Raw genomic sequence first — 23,254 nt, 5'->3', positions numbered from 1 at the left:
GAAAACAGCCTCAGAAGGAAGTATTAAAAAAAGTATATTAATCATTACCTTTTATCAAACTAAGTATCAACCTTTCCTCTAACCCATAAAGACTTCATGTCTCTAAATGGTTCCTAAATCATGAACAATAACTTGAAAAATTTTAAATACATCTCAAGGTATTAGATGCTTATGCACTCTATGTGGGTTCAACTTTTATCACCCAGAGTTTCTTGTCATGGTGGTGTAACGTCATGAAAGTATGGTTGCCAGATCTTTTTTGTTTTTATTTGTAACAGAGATAAACCTTTTAACAGTTATGTTAACTACATTGAAGTTATTTGCTAATGGTAGTAGTATGATATAGTATGATATATATATATATATATATATATATATATATATATATATATATATATATATATATATATATATATATATACTTTATTAATGAAAATAGTACTTTTGCAAATTTTTCTTGGTAAGAATCCCATAAATACCAAGGAAAAGAAAAGACTCAAAGGGCTTGGGAAATAAACCCCTTTTATTTTCATTTTAAATCTATGTAAGTTTAATTTATTCCCAAACTTTCTAAGTTCTTCCATTCTGGCCTTCATAATATTTCATAATTTTTCTTCCTGAGCTCTGCACTGCCTTAAAACCTATCCAATCTAATTCTGTGTTGACTATATTTAATAGAAGTAAAGTACAATATATAATCAACATTATATCACTAAAATTGTGAAGGTCTTCATGAATTACTTAAAAAAACTCAAAAGAATTAAGCTATTTTATTTAACATGTAATAGTCATAAAGCAAGTCCATATATTTAGTTTTCTGATATCCTAATGTATTTCCACAAACAATTTAAGTCTATAGTTTTATATAGTTTTCCATCAGGGAGGCAAGATATATATAATTTCTTTCCAAGTTTAATTAATTAAAGGTTTTAAGAGGGTTTAGTCTCTAAATTAGTTAACAGTTTTGTCATAACACCAGACAAACACATTTAACTATTCAGGAAAGAAGTTTTTAGGATTATTGCTTAGTGTTATAAATGGTGAATTTTAACCAGATTGATACCTCTGTATTCTTATTTAAGTTTCCTATACTCTTACATCATACTGCTTGGCAAGTAATGTACATTTTGACGTAATTTTAAAATTTAAGTAATTGTAAACAAATTCTAATTTGTTAAACTGTTCATATATTCCCCTCTACTTACTGCACTACCTCAGAATTAATCCTCCTTAAAAAAGTAATCAGCCCACATAGAAAAAACTGCAGAGCTTCATCTCTTCCTTAAATATTTTCAAGTACTGTAAGGACACAAATCCATGAAAAAAACAGATTAAAATTTGACATTTCATCTTGCTTTACTAATTATGGAATAATAGAAACATGTAAAAACATGTTCCTTAATATTTCTCTGCTTAACAGAGAAATACAAAGAAATACTGTAATTACAGTTATGGGCTATTTTCCAGCCTCTTCAAGTACAGGACACAACTATGGTTCCTACCAGAAAGAAGAAATGAATAATCAATCTTACATAACACAAAAGAAAGATGAGAGACACAAAAAGACAAATTGACTTTGGCTTTTAAGAACCTAATGTTAACCCTGAAATGCCATATTCAGTAATACAACAACAAAAGATGACAGCAGCAAGCTGCCACTTCACACAGTATTAAGAATTCTGAAATACGTTATAGCCTTCTTCTCATCTCCCAGTCAATCTGTTGTGTAGTCTTTTTGTTTTTCCTGCTTTTTCACTGCATGCAGTTCAAGGCTTGCCCACTGCATTGTTTCAGCTTTTCTCACAGTGATCTCAATCTTTGTTGCAGTCATAGTTACGTAACTTTGCTTTACATCAATCACACCCCACAATTTCACATTCTGATCAAATTCCTTCTCTCCAAAATCTCAAATACAATGTGTACATTTAAACAGTGCTATTTGCTTCTACTCAACTAAGCTCTGGAAGTGAATTTTTAGCATCTACTGAAATGATAACTTCACCTCCAGTCTGATGCCAGTCATGTCTACATGGAATAACTTTTTCCCCAGCATCCTTTTTAGTCCACATGGGTTTCCGTGTTGTACAGCCCTCTTGGGCTATGAATGTATTCAAATTAGAAGTTTTTCTTCTACAACAGCTCCAGTATTTCATCCCCTCATGGAAAATAGGTACTCCAGAATGATATACACAGACTTCTTCTAGAATCTCTAGACCCTGATATGTCTTTGAATACCCTCCATTCTTACATGAGGTCCCTATCTTAATTTCATCATTGTCTTCTTCTTTCTTATCTTCTTCATTCCCTGATGACAGTTTATCAAGTGCTTGTTTTAGGGAGGCAGATATTTTTAATTCCAAATTTGTCATTGCTTCATCTGGGCTTGGCCTTTTCATTGCTTCTACTGGCCTAGGGGCTTGAATAATGTGTTCCTGAAATTTGGGTTTCAATTCAGATAGTTTCTTCTTCTTAGTAGTCTTGACTTTAGGTTTGACTGGCTCAGGTGGCTTCTCACTATTATGTCTACCTTTTGTACATACAACAATGCTAAAGAAATCAGAAAAATCCGTTGTTCTCTTACAGCAAGACCAACCCTTTAATGCGTGGTGAAAGATTAGAACACCTGGGTGGCATGTGTAAGCATCATTGGAATTGGTCTCAGGATCAAAGCATTGACCACAGCCCAGGTTGTAGCACAGCAAGGCCGTTTTCTTTTCTCACCATCACAAGCAAGGCCCAAACACCGGGAACGGCAAGAGGATGCGTTAGCCACTCCTGTGTCGCTAGCGCCAGTCTGATGCAAGTTTGCTGTCTTATATGGGGGTGGTTTGCTGCTCCAAAAATCATTACAACAGTAATAACAAAGGTCACTGATCACAGATCACCAAAGCAGATATAATAATAATGGAAAAGTCTGAAATATTGTAAGAATTCCCAAAATGTGACACAGAGACACAAAGTGAGCATGTTGTTAGAAAAACCTTCAATTTGTAAAAAATGCAATACTGCAAATCACATAAAGTGAACTGCAACAAAATGAGGTATGCCTGCAGTTCCACTGCCCTAAAAATTCTCTGTGCTTAATCTATTCATCCCTCACTTCTCACAACCCCTGGAAATCACTGATTTTTTTTTACTGTCTCCATAGTTTGAACTTTTTAAGAATGTCATACAGTTGGAACCATACAGTATGTAAGCTTTTTGTATTGGCTTCTTTCACTTAGTAACATGCATTTACGTTTCCTCCATATCTTTTCATGGCTTGATAGCTCCTTTGTTTTCAGTACTGAATAAAAGTCCAATATCTGGATGCACCGTAGTTTATTTACTCATTCACCTGCTGAAGGACATCTTGGCTGTTTTCAAGTTTTGGCAATTATAAGTAAATCTACTATAATTTACTTATAGTAAAATTATAGTAATTTACTATAATACTATAGAAAATACCTATAGTATTCCCATGTGCAGGGTTTTATGTGGATATGTTTTCAGTTCATTTGGGTAAATACCAAGTAATGTGATTGCTGGATTGCATGGTAAGAGTATGTTTAATTTTGTAAGACACTACCAAACTGCCTTCCGAAGTGCCTGTACCATTTTGCATTCCTGCCAGCAATGAATGAGAACTCCTGTGGCTCCACATTCTTGCCAACATTTAGAGTTGTGAGTGTTTTGGATTAGGGCCATTCTGCTAGGCTTGTAGTGATATGTCATTGTTTTAATGACATATGATCTTGAACATCTTTTCAAATCTTTACTTGCCATATGTATATCTTCTTTGAGGAGATGTCTTTTCAAGTCTTTTGCCCATTTTCTAATTGGGTTTTTAATTTTCTTATTGTTGAGTTTTAAAAGTTTTTTTGTATATTTTGCATAATAGTCTGTGATGGTTAGTTTTCTTTTTAAATTATACTTTAAGTTCTGGGATACGTGTGCAGAACGTGCAGGTTTGTTACACAGGTATATATGTGCCATGGCGGTTTGCTGTACCCATGTGATGGTTAGTTTTATGTGTCAACTTGACTCTACTACAGGATACCCAGATAGCTGGGAAAACATTAATTCTGGGTGTGTCTGTGGGGGTGTTTCTGGAAGAGATTAGCATGTGAATCAATAGTCTAGCAAAGAAGACCCGCCCTCACCAATGTAGGTGAACATTGTGCAATCTGTTGAGGACTCAAATAGAACAAAAAGGCAGAGAAAGGGTGAAGTTGCTCTTGCTTCTTGAGTTGGGATATCCAGCTTCTTCTGCCTTTATACATTGGAGATCCTGGTTCTTGGGCCTTTGGGCTCCAGACTCTGGGACTTATGCCAGTGGCACCTCGGTTTTCTGGCCCTTGTACTAAGACTGGTGGTTACATCATTGGTTCCCCTGGTTCTCAGGCCTTCAGACTGGGACTGGATTCCTCAGCCTCCATAATTGCATGAGCCAATTTCAATAATAATAATGAAAAATAACCACTTATATATACGATCCCCTATTGGTTCTGTTTCTCTGGAGAACCTTGTCTAGTACACAGTCCTTCATCAGATGTGTCTTTCACAAATATTTCTCTCAGTCTGTGGCTTGTCTTCTCATTCTCTTGACACTGCCTTTCACAGAGACAAAATTTTTAATTTTAATGAAGTTCAGCTTATCTATTCTTTCATGGATTATGCCTTTTGTGTTTTATCTAAAAAGTCATTGCCATACCTAAGGTCATCGAGGTTTCTCCTATGTTGTGTTCTAGGAGTTTCATAGTTTTGCATTTAACACTTAGGTCTGTGATTCATTTTGAGTTAATTTTTGTGAAGAGCATAAGGTGCATATATCTAGCTTCTATTTTTCCTTTTGGATATAGATCTTTAGTTGTTCCAGCACCATTTGTTTAAAAGACTACCTCGGTTCCATTGTTTTGCCTTTGCTCCTTTGTCAAAGATCAGATGACTCTATTTATGTGAGTCTGGTTCTTTGCTTTTTATTTTATTTTGTTCCATTGATCTATTTGTCTAATGTGCAATGCCACACTATCTTGATTACTGTAGCCTTAGAGTAAGTTTTGAAGTCTGATAGTGTCAATGTGACTTTATTCTTCTCTTTCCATTTTGAGTTGGCAGTGCTGCGTCTCTACTCCGCATATAAACTTTAGAATCTGTTTGTCAATATCCACACAATAATATACTAGGATTTTGATTGGGATTGTATTGACTCTTTAGATCAAGTTGGAAAGGACTGACAATATTAATATCTTGACAATATTAAGTCTTCCTGTTCATAAATATAGAATATATCCCCATTTATTTAGTTTTTTGATTTCTTTCGTCAGAGTTTTATAGTTTTCTTTATGTAGGACACATATATTTTGTTGGATTTACACCTAAGTATTTCATTTTGGTGAGTGATAATTTTAATAATAATGTGTTTTTTTTAAATGACAAATTCCTCTTGTTCAGTGCTGGTATATAGAAAACTGATTGGCTTTTTTTGTGTGTGTCTGAATGGCTACATATTTTATTGAGTGTACATATATTTAAATCATTATTACATGTCAGTTATCATTTGGATCAGCTATTTGTCTTGTAGCAGGCAAGAAATCTTCAATCTATTGCTTCAGGCATGCAAATGAACTGTAACTTTATCTTTCTAGAACTTAACTTAGTCTTTATCTTGAGCTTTCATTCTACCTAATTACACAATCTTGTTATGATATTTTTTTTCCCAGCCATTATAAGAAGTTTAAACTCTGTCAATTCAGTATCTTTTCTCTCTCTCTTTCCATATTTGTTCAGGTCATTTAAACTCCTGGATGTTTACACTAGCTCACTGGATTGGAGGTGGGAAATGGAATTGGACATTTGTTCGATTGAGAGGTGACAAAGGCCTTCACTAATGCACTGGCTGTGAGTGTTTTTTAAAAGTTTTATTTTCTTTATTTTGCCAGCTTTATTGAGGAATAGTTAACAATCAAAGATTGCATATATTTAAGGTATACAATTTGGTGATTTGATATACATACACATTGTGAAATATCCACCACAGCTAAGTTAATTAACATTCATCACCACATATATCTACTGTTTTCTTTGTGTGTGTGTGTGTGTGTGTGTGTGTGTGTGTGTGTGTGTGTGTAGTGAGGACACTTAAGATCTACTCTTTTAGCAAATTTCAAGTATACAATATAATATTGTTAACTACAGTCACATTATTGTACATTAGATCTTCAGAACTTACTCATCTTGCATAACTGAAACTTTATACCCTTTGACTAACATGTCCCCATTTTCCCTTCACCCCAGCCCCTGGAAACCACTATTTTACTCTCTATTTCTATGAGTTTCACTATTTTAGATTCTCTATATATATGAGATAGTAAAGTATTTGTCTGTGTCTGGCTTATTTCACTTAGCATAATGTCCTCTGGGTTCATCCATGTTGTCATACAATTTTTAATTTTTTTGAGGACCCTCCACATTATTTTCCATAATTTCTGTATCAGTTTCCATTCCCATTGCTGGTGGTAACAGTGTACAAGAGTTTCCTTTTTCTTTGTATCCTTCACAACATTTGTTATCTTTCTTCCTTTTTATAATAGCCATCTTAACAGGTGTGAGGTGATAGCTCATTGTGATTTTGATTTGCATTTCCCTGATGATTAATGATGTTGAGCACATTTTTCATGTGCCTATTGGCCATTTGTGTGTCTTCTTTTGAGAAATGTCTATTCAAACCCTTTCCCCATTTTAAAATTTGTTTATTTATATATTTATTTATTTGTGATTGCATTGTATGAGTTTCTTAAATATTTTGGATATTAGCTCTTTATCAGATATATGATTTGCAAGTATTTTCTCCCATTCCATAAGTTGAATTTTCACTTTGTTGATTGTTTCCTTCGCTGTGCAGAAGCTTTTTAGTGTGATGTAATTCCACCTGTTTATTTTGTTTTTGTTTCGTGTACTTTTGGTGTTATATCCAAAAAATCATTGCCCAGACCAAAGTCAAAAAACTTTTCCCATGTTTTCGTCTAGGGATTTTATGATTTGAGTCTAACATTTAAGAGTTTAATCCAGTTTGAGTTGGTTTTCTTTTTTTTTTTTTTTTTCTCAATGGAGACAGGAAGGAATAAGGGAGGAAAATAACAAACAAGAAGCCAACCAATATTTCATTTAAACCTGTGAAATGCTATGCAATTACTGAGGAGTGATTTACTTCCAATTATGTAGTCACTTTTAGAGTAGGTGTGATGTGGTACTGATGAGAATGTATGTTTTGTGGATTTGAGGTGGAGAGTTCTATAAATGTTTATTAAGTTTACTTGTTCCGGGTCTGAGTTCAAGTCCTGGATATCCTTGTTAATTTTCTGTCTCATTGATCTATCTGATATTGACAATGTGATGTTAAAGTCTCCCATTATTGTTGTGTGGGAGTCTAAGTCTCTTTATAAGTCATTAAGAACTTGCCTTATGTATCTGGGGGCTCCTGTATTGGATGCATATATATTTAGGATCGTTAGCTCTTCTTGTTGCATTGATCCTTTTACCATTATGTAATGTCCTTCTTTGCTTCTTTTGATCTTTGTTGCTTTAAAGTCTATTTTATCAGAGGCGAGAATTGCAACTCCTGCTTTTTATTTATTTATTTTTTTGCTCTCCATTTGGTTGGTAAATCTTCCTCCATCCCTTTGTTTTGAGTCTTTGTGTATCCTTGCATGTGAGATGGGTCTGGATGCAGCGTACCAATGGGTTTTGGCTTTTTCCTGTTTGTGTCTTTTGATTGGGGCATTTAGTCAATTTAAATTTAGGATTAATAATAATATATGTGAGTTTAATACGGCCATTTGATGCTAGCTGGCTGTTTTGCGCATTAGTTGATGTACATTCTTCATTATATTGATGCTCTTTACCTTTTGGTATATTTTTGGAATGGCTGATACTGGTTGTTCCTTTCTGTGTGTAGCGCTTCTTTCAGAAGCTCTTGTAAAGCAGGCCTGGTGGTGATGAAATCTCTGAGTACTTGCTTGTTCACAAAAGATTTTATTTTTCCTTCACTTATGAAGCTTCGTTTGGCTGAATATGAAATTCTGGGTTGAAAGTTCTTTTCTTTAAGGATGTTGAATATTGGCTCCCACTCTCTTCTGGCTTGTAGGGTTTCTGCTGAGAGATCTGCTGTGAGTCTGATAGGCTTCCCTTTGTGGGTAACCTGACCTTTCTCTCTGGCTGCCCTTAGCATTTTCTCCTTCATTTCAACCCTGGTAAATCTGACGATTATGTGCCTTGGGGTTGCTCTTCTTGAGGAATATCTTTGTGGTGTTCTCTGTATTACCTGGAGTTGAATATTGTCCTGCCTTCCTAGGTTGGGAATTGAGTTGCTTTTCATACGTGGTGTGAGATAAGGGTCCAGTTTCATTCTTTTGCATGTGGATATCCAGTTTTCCCAACATCATTTATTGAAGAGACTATCATTTCTCCATTGTGTGTTCTTGAAAACCTGTCAAAGAGCAGTTGACCACAAAAGCATGAATTTATTTCTGGTCTCTTTATTCTGTTCCATTGGTGTATATGTCTATTTTTATGCCAGTGTCATACTGTTTTGATTACTGTAGCTTTGTAATATATTTTGAAATAAGAAAGTGTGATGTCTCCAGCTTTGTTCTTCTTGCTCAAGATTGCTTTGACTACTTCGGGTCTTTTGTGGCTACATATATATTTTAGCATTCTTTTCTAATTCTGTAAAGAGTATCATTGGAAGTTTGATAGGGATTTCACTGAAGCTGTAGATCACTTTGCATAGTAAAGACCTTTTAACAGTATTAATTCTTCCAAACCATGAACATAAGCTGTCTTTCCATTTATCTGTGTCTTTAATTTCCTTCATAAGTGTTTTATAATTTTCAATGTACATGACTTTTGGATATTAGCCTTGTATCCTGCAACTTTGCTATAATTGTATATTTGTTCCAGAAGTTCTTTTTGCTTCTTTTATGTTTTCTTAGATGATCATGTCATCTGTGAACAAAGGCAGTTTTACTTCTTCCTTTCCAATATGTATACATTTAATTTCCTTTTTGTTTTAGCTAGGACTTCCAGTCTAATGTTGAAAAGTACTAGTGATAGAGGACATCCTTATCTTGTTCCTTATCTTATGGGAAAGTTTTGAGTTTCTTACCATTAAGTATGATGTCAGCTATAGTTATTTTGTAGATACTGTTTCTCGAGTAGAGAAATTTCCCCTTTATTCCTAGTTTGCTGAGAGTTTTTATCATAAATGGGTATTGGATTTTGTTCAGTGATTTTCTGCATCAATTGATATGATCGTATGATTTTTCTTCTTTAGTCTGTTGATGTAATGAATTACACTGATGAACTTTTAAATGTTGAACCAGCTCTGCATATGGGGGATAAATCCCATTTGGTTGAGATGTATACTTTTAAAATACATTGTTGAATTTCATTTGCTAATATTGTGTCAAGAATTTTTGCATCTATGTTTATCAGAGATATTAGTATCTATACATATTTTTCAATTTCTTTAACTGGCTTTGGTATTAGGGTGATGCTGACTTCATAGAATGAGTTAGGAAGTACTCTCTCTGCTTCTATATTCTGAAAGAAATTGTAGAGATGGGTACAATTTCTTTCTTAAATGTTTGGTAGAATTCACAGGTGAATTGATCTAGGCCTGGTGCTTTCTGTTTTGGAAGGTTACTAATTATCAATTTGATTTCTGTAATAGATACAGGCCTATTCAGATTGTCTATTTTTTCTTATGTGAATTTTGTTAGATTGTGTTTTTCCAAGAATTGGTCCATTTCATCTAGGTTATCAAATTTGTGGGCATAGAGTTATTAATAATGTTCCTTTATTATTCTTTTAATGTCATTGAGATCTATAAAGATACCCTCACTCTCACTTCTGATATTAGTGACTTGCATCTACTCTTTTTTTTCTTAGTTAGCCAGGCTAGAAGCTTATTGATTTTATAGCTCTTTAAAAAAATCCAGCCTTTGGTTTTATTTTCTTTATCAATTATCTGTTTTTGATTGTACTGATTTCTACTCTAATTTTTATTATTTATTTTCATCTGCTTACTTTGGATTTAATTTTCTTCTGGTTTTCTAAGGTGGAAGCATATATTATTAATTTTAGATCTTTTTTTCTAATATATACATTCAATGCTATAAAATTCCCTTTAAACATTGCTTTCACCAAATTCTGCACTGAACTTATTTTGATAAGTTGTATTTTTATTTTCATTTGGTTCAAATTAAAAAGTGTCTCTTGAGATTTCTTCTTTGATCCATGTGTTATTTAGAAATGTGTCATCTAATTTCCAAGTATTTGGAGATTTTTCGGCTATTTTTCTTATTGATTTCTAATTTAACTTCATTATGATCTGAGGGCAGACATTGTATGGTTTCTATCCTTTTAAATTTGTTAAGCTGTGTTTTGTACTCCAGAAAGTGGTCTATTTTGGTCAGTGTTCCATGTGAGCTTGAGAAGAATGCATACTCTGCTGTTGTCAGGTAAAGTAATCTATAGATGTCAATTATATCCAGTTGATTGATGGTATCGTTTCATTCAACTATGTCCTTACCGATTTTCTGCCTGCTGGATATGTCCATTTCTGATACAGCAGTGTTGGAGATTTCAACTATAATAGTGGATTTATCTATTTCTCCTTGCTGTCTTATCAGTTTTTGCGTCACATATTTTGACACTCTGTTGTTAAGTGCACACACATTAAGAATTGTGATTTCTTTTTGGAGTATGAACCCCTTTATTATTTTGAATGCCTCTCTTTATCTCTGATAACTTATTTTGCTCTGAAGTTTTCTCTGTAGGAAGTTCATATAGTTACCCTTGTTTTCTTTTGATTAGTGCTAGCATGGTGTTTCTTTCTCCATCCATTTATTTTAAATCTATTTATGTCTTTATATTTGAAATGTGTTTCCTTTTTGATCAACTCTGACTACCTCTGTGTTTTAATTGGTGCATTTGCGCCATTAATGTTCAAAGTAATTATTGAGATAGTCAGATTTTTACCATATTTATTACTATTTTATATTTGTTGCCCTTGTTTTTATTTATTTGACAAATGCAAATTGTATAGATATCATTCATAACACATTGTTTTGAAATATGTATACATCATGAAATGGCTAAGTTGAGCGAATTAACATAAATTACCCCACATATTTTTTTGGTGCTGTGATATTGACCTTGTTCTTGGTTCCTTTTTGTCTTCCACTCTTTTTCTGTATTTTGCTGTTTTTAATGAGCATTTTATATAATTAAATTTTCTCGCCTTTATTAGCTTATCTGCAGTACTTCTTAAAAAATTCTTTTAGTTGATTGCCCTAGAATTTGCAATGTACATTTACAAATACTCCACTACTGCAGATGCCTTCTAATAACAAAACAATCTAAATTCTTCCCTCTTACCACTTGTAACTTTGCTATCATTTGTTTTACTTATACATAGCATATATAACCACATACACATAAACATATATAATTGAATACATTGTTGCTATTCTTATTTTGAGGAAACTGTTATCTCTTGGATCAATTAAGAATAAGAAAAATTAAAATTTTTATTTTATTTTCACTTATTCCTTCTTCAATATTCTTCCTTTCTTTATGTGGGTCTAAATTTCTGACCTGTACTATTTCCCTTTTCTCTGAAGAACTTCTTTTAACATTTCTTGCAAGGTAGGCCTACCAGTAACAAATTCCCTCAATTTTTGTGTGTCTGAGAAAGTCTATCTCTCCTTCTCTAGTGAGGGATGATTTCACAGGGTACAGAATTCTAGTTTGGTGAACTTTTTTCTCAAACTTTAAACGTTTCATGTCATTTTTCTTATTGCTTGCATGGTTTCCGAGGAGAAGTCAGATGTGATTCTTGTCTTTTCTCCTATATAGGTAAGGTTCCTCCCACACCCCCACCCCTTTGGCTTCTTTCAAGATTTTTTCTTTATGTTTGATTTTTGGAAGTTTGAAAGTGACATGCCTAGGTGTCATTTTTTGGTATTTATCCTGCTTGGTGTTCTTGAAGCTTCCTAGATCTGTGGTTTGGTGTCTAACACACGCCTCAATTTCTTCATTTTAATAGCAGCTACTTTATGAGGTAGTTGTGGAAATTAAAACAAACTCAATACATGACAAGCACTTAGAAGAGTATCTGGAATGTAGCCAGTACTATGTAAATGCTAGCTAATATTTAATAGATGCTTGCCAAGCAACAGGCTAAGAGCTTTTCATACAGAACCTCATTTATTCTTCACAGAAACCTTGTTCTCACAATGCACCTGTTATTATCCCATTTTACAGATGGGGAGGCTGAGGTTTAAAGAGATAAGCATCTTGTTTATACAGCTAGTCAAGTGGAAGTTCTGAAACTTCTGAAACTTCTATTCAGGTTAGTCTGACTGCTAAGACCATGCCTTAAATTATAGACTCCAGTGAATCTCTGTCGTCCCTCCAGAACTAAAATTCTATTGTATGAAGTCTGAAATCATGTCAGTATAACACTGTGATAAAGTTCACAGGCTTGGGTGTTGGAAAGATTGCCTTTAAGCAAGTCAGGCACACTCCACCCTCTCCGCTTCCCCTACTGCTACATGATATGAATCTGAGTACCTTCCTTATGAAGTTTCTTGAGAAGTGAATGAGCTATTACATGTAAAATATCTAGCACAGAGCTTTGTAAGTGGTACTACCACCTTGTAGGTGCTCAAAAATGTTAGATAATGAGATAGTAGTAATTTAGAGATCTTCTCTAGTAGCTGTAGTATTGGAAAGACATGTGAAATGCCTTGTTTTAGAGGCTCTCCAAGCTGACCAGGGAGGAGGGCATATGCGAGGAAACTGTTTTTTTTTTTCTCCTTTGTTTGTTTTGAGACAGGGTCTCACTCTGTCACTCAGGCTGGAGTACAGTAGTGTGATCGTAGCTTACTGCAGCCTCGACTGCGCTTGGGCTCAGGTGTTCCTCGCACCTCAGCCTCCTGAGTAGCTGGGACTACAGACGTGCACCACCACACCTGGCTAATTTTTATTGTTGTTGGATTTTTTTGTAGGGAAGGGGTTGCAACATGTTGCCCAGGTTGGCCTTGAATTCCTGGGGCCAAGTGATCTTCCTGCCTCGGCTTCCCAAAGTACTGGGATTGCAGGGGTGGGCCACTGTGCCCACCTTAGGGAAGAAACTGTTGGTGTGGGGCTTGGCTAGAATAAACCGGACTAACTTACATGATAGAACCCAGCCCTGGGATTCAAGAGCCTTTCTGGGCAGGAAGCTGAGATATGTCTGGTATGTAGAAGATATTATTTCTAACGCTGGCAATCAGAAGAGAATCGGGACACTCCTGGGCATTGTGGCAGGGCTCTTACTTATGATCAGTCACGTTTAGAGGAAGAATTCAATGGGAAGGAGTATTTCCAACATGATTGGTACTGGTTAAAGAGCAGATGGCTTTGAAGCGAGACATCAGCCATGCCAGACAGTGTTAGGACTGTCTGCTTTCTGAGCTTCTTACAGTGAAAGGGCTGCCACCACGATGTGATTTGGCCATAACATCTCTTGGAGCAGGGAAAGGAGAGATCTCTTCTTTGAATCAGAAGTGACAGTTTCTCTGGGGGCCAGACTTAGGGGACATGGTGTTGGGAGCAAAATTCCTGTGCCTCACATTTTGAAGTGTGTGTGCATGCCTACAATTCTGTCACTGCCTTCTCAATATCATCTGAAGAAACAGAATGGTTGAGTAGCAATTGTACTCCCTTTCTTTAGCTGCCCAAGCAGCCTTACCTCCAGAACTCTGGATTATAATCTCAAAGCTCCTTGCTGGCCTCCCCCAATCACTCCTGCTCATCACACCTCACGCTCTACAATAGTACTACTTTGGTTTTCAAATCTCTCCCTTCTGTTAATAAGCATGGCTTGTGGCCACACTATGTACCAGGCACTATCTTATAATTTGCAAATACATACAAGAATGAGACAAAGTCCTGGCCTGCAGAGTTGAGAGTGCTGAGCACGACAGGGACCTTTAAATAAATAGGTATAGCACTATGTAATGACCGATGAGAGAAGGGTTTTAGTTTGGGTTTCTCCCAAAGCAGGCCCTGCAACAAGAATTTGAGTGCAAGTAATTTATTTGGAAGGTGATCCCAGGAAGCATTGGTTAAAGAAATCAGGGGGTTGAGGCAGGGAACAGAAGAAAGACGGTCGAGGGTACATTTTAAGCTAGCTACTACTATAAGCAACTGAGTATTTCAGTCCTCCCTGGGAATCTCTGGGAGACACTGTAAAAAACGAGCCTCGGAGTTGTCCCCACCAGGGGGCACAAAGCTAGGGTGGTTATCCATCAAATTCTTCTTCATGATTGTTTGAAGTCTGCTTCAACGGGCATTAACTCCCTAGCATGTACAGTTGGGTCCCTCCTTGGGCCAAATGTGCTCCAGCGAGCAGATGTAGAGCCCCCGGGTGGAGCCACAGATGTTCATAGCAAGCTGCCTTCCCTGTAGAGGTGAATACCAAGAAAATAAGGGCAGGGCGCCAGCAGTATCTGCTAAAAGAAGTGTGTTGACTTTACAGTGAGGGCACAAGGAGAGGATTAGTCATTCCTAGCTTGGGTGATCAACAAAGACTTCATAGAGAAGAACTTCCCAGCAGGAATGGAGGCACAGAACATTTGGAAAAATGCAATGAGGTCAACATAGCTGGCACATGGGAGTGGCAAGGGAGGGAGTGTTGAGTGTGGCAAAGGTGCTGGCAGGTGGGCCAGGGTCACAGTCAGCTCAGGGAGGGCCTATCTGCCAAGCTGCCCTCCAGACCCCACCTCAAGATACATAGAGAACCACAGGAGGGCTTTACGAAGAGTTGTGACCTGGCTGCGTTTGCTTTCTAGAAACACCTGTCTGGCTATGGTACCCAGAACAGGTGGACGCTCCTTCCTGTTCACTCCTTGTGGCTTTGTGTCTATTTCCTGTTGCTGTGAGCACTATCCCAGCAGCAGTAATTTGTTCCCAGTTGGCAGTTTCCCCAACATTCCCAGAATCAATCTTGTGTCTTCTCAGAGATACCAGCACGAGCTGGGTGGCATCCCATCTTCAGGGGTCTAGGTTAGAGACCTATAGGGTCCCTGCTCCAGGCTTTTAGGTTCTGATAATCCCCACCTCCTCTCCTTTTTCCACCAGATCCCAGAGGCAGTCACTGATCCCTAAAGCTCCTAACTCTGTGGCATCTCAGCATCTGCTGTCTGTCTTTTTAGTCCTCCAACACCCCTCTAAGCAAGCTAGCCTCAAACGCCCGGCTCACTTAAGCTGAAACAACTGCTGTGCTCGTCTTTCTGCCTGGACACTGACCAATGCCAAGAGGGACACACAACAGAGTCTCTGAGGAGCGGGCTTAGATTGGAGACCATGAGTTTGCAATCCTCACGCTTGCTTGATTTTCCCCCCAGAGCTGTCAACAGCCAGGAAGCAGGAATGGAGAAGGCAGATGGTGGGGCTGAACCAACCGTGGGGGTTTGTAGAGAAAGATGTTTAAGAGGGGCACATAAGCATCAGAGGTAGTGTACTAGAAAATGGCAACAGCAGCAGCAGCAGCAACGATCATAATTTTATATTTACTGTGTGCCAGGCACTCACTGTTAAGTGCTTTACATATACTGTAAATTAACTTAATTCTCGCTACAATCCTGTGAGTCAGGTATTCTCCATTTGACAGATGAGTATGCTGAGGCACCAAGAGGCTAACTCACATGCCCAAGGTCAAATAGCTAGTAAGGGGCAAAATTGCTATTTGAGCCTGAGCAGTCTGCCCCATGGTTAAAACTCATAATCATTATGAGGGATGATTTTCTCGCTCTTGGCGTCTGTGATTCCATAGAAATATGATGGAGTGCCTCCGTGATGATCTGAGGCTTGGCTGTACAGTTTCAGAGATGAAGACGCATTTCCAAGAAGCCCTCGCAGAAAGAGAAAGCTGGCCTTAATCTGTGAAGACGAGATGGAAGAGAAAGGTTGAGAGAGAGGCCAGTAACTCCAGATCTGTACATGCACAGATGGAAATGAGACAGAGGAGTGGAGAGTTTATCATTCTTTGAAAGCTTAATTAGGTCATTGGTGAGGACAGAATATTAAAAAAAAAATCCTATCAGCTAAAGACCTGTGGGATTTAATTCCCTCATTCCTCCTCTTTAGTCTTAAAATAAATGAAGCCTTTTCCTAGTACCAAAAATGTTGAAAAATGATTGATTCTCCTAATGAGGAAAGAGAACAGCTGCCTGAACAGCAGATGTAACTTTTATAATCATTTCCTCTTCATCGGTTTTCTCTCTAACGACCCCGACACTGATGATAGTATTTAAGAAGGAGGGTGTGTGATGGGCAGAGGCCTGGAATGATCAGGAAGCTTGGGCAAGGAGGGAAACAGTTGGCTGGAGTGCTTCGTGATCAGCTGCATTTTTAACAAGCCCAATGTTATGGCTAGTTCGTCAGGCGAGATGAAGACGACAGAACCAGAGTTTGTGGCAACCCGAGGTCCCAGGATTGAGGGCCAGGCCTGGCAGAAAAAACACCTTCAGCTACCACATGTACTTAGATCTGCTCTGACTTCAACAAGGCTCTAGAGTGAACCATCACACAGAGAGGAATAGCCTCACCAGGATACACAGCAAGTCTGCAAAGAAACAGAAAGCTGGTAGCAGAGGCAGCAGAGCATGGTAGTTAGGAGCATAGGCCCTTGCCAGATAAGTCTGCATTCAAATACTGAATCTGCCACTTACCAGCTGTGTGACCATGGGCAAGTTTCCTAACCTCTCTGTGCCTCAGTTTCTAACTGTGTGATCCTGGGCAAGTGTCTTAACTTCTTGCAGATCTTGTTGCAGATCAGTTTTGTAATCTGCAACAAGAATACCTATTTCACAGAGTTGCTGAGGGAATTAAATAAGTAATTGTTTGTAAGGTACTTGGAACAGTGCCTGGGATACGTCAAGTCTATTGATACATCTCCTAGATATAACATACCTGACTTGCTCTTGACAAAACTCAATCAGCCAAGTTTTCTGCCATCAGCAAAAGTGTGATTCAGCAGTTTGTCTCCAGTGACCTCAAATTTCCTGGACCTCTTTCTCTTCCCCTCACTTCAGTGGCATGGGGACCCCTGCCACTTTTGTGGTCCCCTCACTGGTCTCTCATTGTGCACAAATCTTCCACACCAATCTCAGGAGGGACTGAAGAACCAATGCATGGTGAGATGCTAGTGGCGGATGACCTTCGTCATGTTCTCCCCCGACTTTAAATCAAGGGGCTCTGGTGGCATTCCAGACACCGGCCAGAAGTGATGGTGACCACTTTTTTTGAGACAAGGTCTCACTCTGTTGCTCAAGCTGGAGTGCAGTAGTACGATCATGGCTCACTGCAGCCTGGACTTCCCCAAGCTCAGGTGATCCTCCCACCTCTCAGCTTCCCAAGTGGCTGAGACTACAAGCATCACCACCGTGCCTCGCTAATTTTTTTTTTTTTTCTTTGTGGACACCGGGTTTTGCCCTGTTTCCCCGGCTGACCTCAAACTTCTGGGCTCAAAAGTGAGGCTTTTTGGGAGGCTTGGCCTCCCAAAGTACTAGGATTACAGGCATGAGCCACCGTGTCCAGCTTTGATGCCCATTTTGAAGACCAGTTTTGTGTGAATCTTTCTAGTGTCCCTCACCACAGCTCAGAAATCTTGAGCTTGTGATGTTCCCCCAGCTGGGACACTAGACCCATGCCACCACACTCCTACCAAAATTGTACCTTCAGAGCTGTTGTCTGTCTGGCTTATGGGCATGTCCATTATGGGTTCAGAAAACGCTGGAGGCCAGAGCTGCCCAGTGATACTCTTGTCCACATATCTAGGCAGCTGTCCCAAATTTGGGTTTGGTTCAAGTAGATGTAACTATCCCAAATGTTAAAGAGTAAACTCTCTTTTAGTTTTCAAGGCATTTGTCTTCGTTTCTTTTATCTCCATTTTGCAAGTAGAAAAAGTCAGGCATGGTTGCGTGTACTAGAAAACCTATATTCAAGTGGGTTTGAAAATATGGGAGGTTTATTGGCCCAGGTAAAGGAAGAGCTCAGTGGTAGGGCAGTGACCATCTATGGTTTTGTGAAGACTTTGACTTCTTTTCTCTTGAGACTCTCCCAACTCTTCTCCCCTATGAGTGGCTTGATTCTCCAGGACACTGGAGAATCTGCAGATAGAGGACATTGCAGCACACCTGGGGTTCAGAGCCACACCCCAAAACACCTGAGGAACACAGGAACCATCTTTTCTGGTGGCTCTATTTTTTTTGAAGTTTCATGTTATTTTTAATTTTTTTTCTTTTTTCTTTTTTTGAGACAGAGTCTTGCTCTGTTGCCTAGACTGTAGTGCAGTGGCACCACATCGGCTCACTGCAACATCAACCATCAAGGCTCAAACCATCCTTCCACCCCAGCCTCCTTAGTATCTATGACTACAGGTGTGCGCCACCACTCCTGGCTAATTTTTTAATTTTTTTGTAATGACGAGGTCTCGCTATGTTACCCAGGCTGGTCTTGAACTCCTAGGCTCAAGCAATCGTCCCACTTCGGCCTCTTAAAGTGCTGAGATCACAGGTGTGAGCCACCATACATGGCCTTCCTTTTATTTTTAATTGACAAATAATAATTGTATATATTTATGCAGTACAATGTGTTTCTAATACATGTATACATTATGGAATGATCAAATCATGTTAACAAATCCATCACCTCAAATATTTATCATCTCTTTACAGTGACATTTAAAATCCACTCTCTTAGCTATCATGAAATATACATTGTTATTAATGAAGTTACCATGTGGTGCAATAGATCACCAGAACTTATTCCTCCTACCTGAAACTTTGTACCCTTTGACCTTTCCCATTCCACAACCTCAGGCTCTTACATCTATAAGTTTGACTTTTTAGATACCACATATAAGTGAGATCATGTGGTATTTGTCTCTCTGTGGCTGGCTTATTTCATTTAGTACAATGCCTTCTAGGTTCATCTATATTGTCACAAATGGCAGAATTTCCTGCTTTTTAAAGGTTCAATAGCATTCCATTGTGTATATATACACCACATTTAAAAAATCCACTTATCTGTTGTTTCTGTGTCTTGGCTGTTGTGAATAATGCTGCAAGAAACATGGAAGTGCCATCATCTTTTTGACATCTTTTCATATGCTTTGGCTATATACCCAGAAGTGGGCATATTAAATCAGTATTTTTAGTTTTTTGAAGAACTTCTATACTGTTTTCCAAAATGGCTGTATTAATTTACAATACCAACAGTGTACAAGGGTTTCCTTTTCTCCACATCCTCACCAACACTTGTAGCCTTTCATCTTTTTGATAATAGCCATCCTAACAGGTGTGAAGTGATATCTCCGTGTGATTTTAATTTGCATTTCTCTGATGATTAGTGATGCTGAGCAATTTTTAAAATATCTGCTTGCCATTTGTATGTTTTCTTTTGAAAAATGTCTGTTCAGGTCCTTTGCCCATTTTTAAGTGAGGTTATTCATTTTATTGTTATTCAGTAGTTTGAGTTCCTCATCTATTTTGAATATTAGCCCCTTAACCAATGTATGATTGGCAAATATTTTCTCCCAATCCACCCGTTGTCTCTTCACTCTGTTAATTGTTTCCTTAACTATGCAGAAGCTTTTTAGCTTGGTGTAATCCCATTTGTCTATTTTTGCTTTTGTTTCCATGCTTTTGGGGCAATACCCAGGAAATCATTGCCCAGACTGATGTCATGAAACTTTCCCCCTTTGTTTTCTTCTAGTAGTCTTACAGTTTTGGTTCTTACATTAAGTCTTTAACCCATTTTGAGTTAATTCTTGTTTAAAGGGTGAGATAAAGGTCCATTTTCATTCTTCTGCCTGTGAATTTCCAGTTTTCCCAACATTATTTATTAAAGTAACTCATTTCCCCATTCTTGGCACCTATGTCAAAAATCAACTGAACCTGGTGGCTCTATGTTAAGGAGCTCCTTGAAAGTGTCATTTTATGCCTCATTGGTCTGAATCTTGTCATATGCCAATCCCTGAAGAATCCTGGAAGCTGGGAGAATGCCATGTGCTAACTGGCTTAGGCTTGGGGTGTTGAACCTATCACTGTCAAAGGAGCCATCATTACATTTAGCCCAATGAAACCCACCAGTAGTATCGAGGATGGGTCAGCTTCCTTTCACACTGGGGGAGGTGGGAAACATGCCTAAACAAAAGAGTCATCAGCTTCCATGATGGCCTCCAACGATTCCTGCATCTTGGTATCCCACTTCTCCCACACTGAATAAGGCTTACATGTCACCAATTGTATATTGCTGAAATGACAGCGTGTGACTTCCAAGACTAGGTTATAAAAAGCATTGCAGCGTCTGCCTTGGATTGTTCTCTCTGGGGGAAGCCAGCCATCATGCCATGAGCACACCTCTGCAGCTCTGTATAGGGTCTCACATCAGAACTGAGACCTAGAGACAACAGCTTGCACCAACTTGCCAGTCATGTGTGTGAGTCACTTTGGAACTGGATTCCGGTCCAGTGCCAGGAGAGCCTCAGATGACTCAAGCTCTGACATCTTAACTGCAACCTCGTGAGAGAACCTAAGCCAGAACCACCTAGCTAAGCTTCAGAAAGCCAAGAGAGAGGATAAAAGATTATTGCCTTGAGCCATTAAGCTTTTGAGTGATTTACACAGTATTATACAACGGGAACAGTGACCCTCAATGGACACTGCACTGATTTCTCTTTTTAGATCCAAGGAGTGCTCTCTTCCTTTCCTTTTCTTTCTAAATAATTGGAAGTGAAATGACTGCGTTTCAAGGAACCTCCTACTTTTATTCCCCATTACTTTCACTTCTTCACTGAGAACACAGCTACCAACCAAATACAATTTCTAAGGAATCTCACCTGAGTTGTTTAAAAATTCCACACTTCAGGCCACTGGGCATGGTGGTGAGTGCCTGTAGTCCTAGCTACTTGGAATGCGGAGGCAGGAAGATTGCCTGAGCTCAGGAGTTCAAGACCAGCCTGGGCAACATTAGTAAGACTCTGTCTCAAAATTTTTTTCACCCTTCCAAGTTGCACACAGACATGACTGGTATGGAAAAAAATGAACTTGGAGTTGCCTGAGTAAAAAAGTGGGAGTTTCTAGGGCCCATTCAAATAGCTGACCTGGAGTCAGTCCTTAATGCACACAGGCTCTATTAGGTCTGACAAACACCTGTTCAACTTTACAAATAACCAAGGTAGAATAGAATTTCCCTCTAGCAATATAATTAAGCTGAAAAGGTTTATAACATTTCATTTACTTTTTTCCTGATTATAAAGGTAGAAACTTTTTATTATAGAAAATGTGGGGGAAAACACTGAAAATAATGAAGAAGAAACTACAAACCACCCATAATTTCACTACCGAGACTGCCACTAACATTTCTTCATTGCTTTTCTCATGCATTTTACTATAAAATTAGGATATGAAATATACAGTTTTATATCTTGCGTTTCCCTTTATATTCTAGAGCATTTTCTCATATGGTTAAATGTTCCTTAAAAGTACGTTCTTTCACAGATGCTTAAGGTTTTATTAAATAAATGTGCCACCACTTATTTAGCCATGCCTCTAGGTCATTCCCAAGTTTTTTCTATTATAGACAAAGCTGGGTGAACAATCCCTGTATGTTCATCATTTGCATGTTTCTGATGATTATTCTGATGATAATGCCTAGAATTAGAATTACTGGGTCAAGTTCATGACGATTTTCTTTTCTTTTCTTTTTTTCTTTTTATTTTTTGAGACAGGGTCTCACCCTGTCACACAGGCTGGAGTGCAGTGGTGTGATCTCAGCTCACTGCAACCTCTGTCTCCTGGGGTCAAGCGATTCTCCCACCTCAGCCTCCCAAGTAGCTGGGATCAGAGGCACATGCCACCACATCTGGCTAATTTTTTGTATTTTTAGTAGAGACAGGGTCTCGTGACGTTGCCTGGGCTGGTCTTCACCTCGTGAGCTCAAGCAATCTACCTGCTTTGGCCTCCCAAAGTGCTCGAATTACAGATGAGTCACTGTGCCCCACCAAGTTCATGATGATTTTCTAAGGCCACTGATCCATATTGCCAAATTGCCCTTTAGGAAATCTTACCAATTTAAAGTGTTTGATAAAGGTAGTATGGCTATTCATATCACATTATTTGTCAAAACAGAGTAGTCTAATTTCTAAATGTGATTATCAAATTGAAAGGAGAAAATAGTATTATTTTAATTTGCATTCCTTTCTTAGTTGGAGGTTGAACATTCTCACAAATTTATTAACCATTTGTATTTCTTTTTTTGTGAAGTGTTTATCATATTCTTCAACTATTTTTCTCCCCATTAGGATTGCATCTTTAAGAAAAACTAATTTTAAAAATACCTAGATGAAAAATATCAAATATAGTGCAAAGATTTTCTTTGGCTGGTCATTTGCCTTTTACTTTTATTTCTGGTGTTTTTAGGTGGTTGTATTTATGTCACTCTCTGCTTTTACACTTTGAAAGTTAGTTAACATGTCGATATTTGTTTCTCTTTTAATCATTAACCTATCAATAACATTCTGTGGAATTGGTGTGAGGTAAAATTCTAAGTTTTGGGCTTCTTTTTCTGATGTAGTCAACCATTTGCTCTAGGAAAGTGTATTGAATAACCCCACAGGTAATAAATGCCTACAGGTGACAAATTTCCTCAACTTTTGTTTGTCTGAAAAACTCTTTATTTTTCCTTTACTCTTGAAGGTTACTTTCACTGGATACAGTATTCGAGGGTGGTGGGTTTCTTTCTTTCTTTCAACACTTTAACTATTTTTCTCTACTGTCTTCTTGCTTGTATGGTTTCTGAAGTGAAATCCTAGATAAATCTATTTACTTGGTTGTACTCTTCTCGCTTTTCTATAGGTAAGGTATTTCTTTTTTTCTTTCACATTTTTCTCTTTGTCTTTGATTTTCTGCAGTTTGAATATGACATGCTTAGATATGGACATTTTGGTATATAACCTACTTGGTGTTATCTGAGCTTTCTGGATCTGTGGTTTGGTGTCTATTATTAATTTTGGAAAATTATCAGTAGCTATTATTCAAATATTCCTTCTGCTCTCTTCTGTCTTCTTTTTCTAGTATTTCCAATATGTATATGTGACATCATTGATAATTGTCTCACAGTGCCTAGGTATTTTGTTGAGTCTCTTTTTTTTTTTTTT

General features: G+C 37.8%; 1 pseudogene; it reads right to left on the bottom strand.

The window, feature by feature from the left end:
• Positions 1-1,714: 1,714 nt before the first annotated feature.
• The window catches only part of LOC108312629, a 27,048-nt pseudogene continuing 5,508 nt past the window's right edge, over positions 1,715-23,254 (bottom strand).

The sequence above is a fragment of the Cebus imitator genome, unplaced genomic scaffold (assembly GCF_001604975.1).
Source record: "Cebus imitator isolate Cc_AM_T3 unplaced genomic scaffold, Cebus_imitator-1.0 Scaffold128, whole genome shotgun sequence".
Taxonomy (NCBI): Eukaryota; Metazoa; Chordata; class Mammalia; order Primates; family Cebidae; genus Cebus; species Cebus imitator.
Note: the sequence above shows the minus strand (reverse complement) of the source record. Positions and strands in the feature narration are given on the sequence as shown.